General features: G+C 35.9%; 1 non-coding gene across 1 annotated transcript; it reads left to right on the top strand.

Annotated features, from left to right (window-relative positions):
- The first annotated feature begins 829 nt into the window (after positions 1–829).
- LOC142447526 (U1 spliceosomal RNA) lies at positions 830–993 on the top strand. Its single transcript, XR_012784222.1, has one exon. It is a non-coding gene; the product is annotated as a U1 spliceosomal RNA (small nuclear RNA).
- The last annotated feature ends 1,418 nt before the right edge of the window (positions 994–2,411 follow it).

Below are 2,411 nucleotides of genomic sequence, written 5' to 3'. Positions count from 1 at the left end.
ATGAAGAATATAGAAGAAATGAATGCAATATTTTGGTAGAATGACACTGAGAGCTGAAACAATGCATTGCACTGGACAAACCTGCTGCAAAAGACCTATGTAAATTGTTAAAGGGCAAATGAGCAAAGACGTCACTTTGAGGATTAGGAGCAACTGACCAATGTCATGGTGTTTCTAGTGCCTCATCTATATGTGAACCTGAACAACAATTAAGGGAGACTGCAGGACAATAGATACATTTAAGTTCGGGTGTTAGAGATGAATATTGAATTTACCATGGTCTGTCAGAGGAACAAAGAAGCATGAAGAATTATCAGATTGCTTCTTAAATGTGAAAATGGTAAGATGTCATCGGGCATACTTTGGATATGTTATCAGGAAAAGGACATCATGCTTGGCACAAGAGAAAGTTGGGAAAACAGAGGGAGATCGTCAAAGAGATGGATGGACCCAGAGGCTGCAACACGGATCTCTGATCTCAGGACCGTGAGGACTGCACAGAGCTGGGCAGTGATCTTTTCCGTTGCACATGGGTTTTTACTAATTGGAATCCACTGCATGGCACTGATTGAGAGCAGCAATAAGCCAAAGGATGTAATCAGAATGAACTTCTCCATGTTATACATTATACACATTTTACTCCAGTTCTGGGTGAAAGGTCATGCCTATTTGGAGTACCATTTTGACTGATGCATCTGGTAAAGTTTACAATGATCATCTTAGAATATGGACTCATGTAATTTCCAATAAATTTCTTGTAAAATCTGTCAGCAAATTATTTTTAATATCTGTAGGGCTTATTCAGTTTAAATCTTAAAATCATTAAAAAATACTTACCTGGCAGGGGAGACACCATGATCATGAAGGTGGTTTTCCCAGGGCGAGGCTGATCCTTTGCACTTGGGGTGTGCTGACCCCTGCGATTTCCCCAAATGTGGGAAACTCGACTGCAGAATTTGTGGTAGTGGGGGACTGCATTCGTGCTCTCCCCTGAAATAAAAAAAGAAAGAAAATATTTTATTAAAGCATTGATACTAGATATTACAATGGTGAAATGTTAAACGGAATCTAATTCATATAAAATCTTGCCTGTGTGTATGTAATAACAAGCTGAAGCATGCAGATATCAATTAACAAAGAATGATATTGAACACTGAGTTTTAAAGCAAATTTATAAAATTTCAATAGGACCATTTTATTTTAACCCGGTTTCTGAAATAGAGACTGTTACATTAAAATGAAATCCAAATGTTTATCTAGACAGTCACAAAGAGGCTTGTTTACTCAGTAATTTAAGTATGACTATTTTTGAAAATAGCATGCATAGGTTTCTCTAATTAGTCAAAGACCCATTAGTGTTACAGTTCATACATGCTTGGGTTTATTCCAAAGAAAATATCATCAGTAGATGACTGAAATTTTCTCAATAATATACATGTCTTGTTCTGCTTTGGATGCTTTAAAGAAAAGAAGAAAGGAAGGAAGGGGAAAAAAGGCAAGTCACACCAGTGACTTATAAGGGGTTCTCCTGTAAGATAAATTCAATAAAGAAAGATCCACTTAGTAATGATGATTGTTTTCCAAAGGGACAATCTTTATAGATGTTCTCAGAGGCCAATCCCTAGGGATAATTATTATGATGCTTTAAGAAAATGGAAATGTGTACTTTGTGAGAAAAGTCCAGGAAATTTGCTACAAGTATTACTTGTTTTTTCTTTCTCATAAATGCACCTGCTCATTCTGTGAGGGCAGAATTGCTTTGGGAAGCCTTATTCCATTCACCTTCCAAACGTGATCTTGCCCCATCAGGCCTCCTTTTCTCCTACATGCAAAGCATTTTTTTTTAAAAGAGAGTACTTCGAAGATGTCCAAATTGCCATTTTAAAGTTGCAAATGAAAGGGTGCAGGGGAATACTTCATCCAGAAGTGTGAAGACTTAGATGGAGGATCTGTCAAGAAGCAAGAGTTTCACATTTTGATATTTTTTGGCTAATAAAGATTTCTTCAATTTTGTGGAAATCCTTTAAACTGTTGATATTGAGTTATTTCTGCATTTATACAAATATTGAGTAATTAAATTACTTCGGGTACATAGTAGGTTAAAATTATAAATAGGTTATCTGAGATAAAAATATTGTTACAAAAGTTGGAATTTGAAGTGGTAAAAGCCCTAGCATGCATGAATAATTAATTAACTGCAGGCCAGTGGATTATTACTTGGATCAAAGGAGAATTGTGTTCTGATGGGTTGTCACTGGTTGATTCTTACGAAGTCAAACACTACATCTTGGGTTCTGAAGTGACTTTTGTGGATTTGAACTTCCAATCTTTTAGTTAGCCCAATTCTTTGTACCACTATTTGTAACAGCAACTCCTATTGATAATTAATAAACTGTAATTTAGAAAACTGT

The sequence above is a fragment of the Tenrec ecaudatus genome, chromosome 4, assembly GCF_050624435.1.
Source record: "Tenrec ecaudatus isolate mTenEca1 chromosome 4, mTenEca1.hap1, whole genome shotgun sequence".
Lineage (NCBI taxonomy): Eukaryota > Metazoa > Chordata > Mammalia > Afrosoricida > Tenrecidae > Tenrec > Tenrec ecaudatus.
Note: the sequence above shows the minus strand (reverse complement) of the source record. Positions and strands in the feature narration are given on the sequence as shown.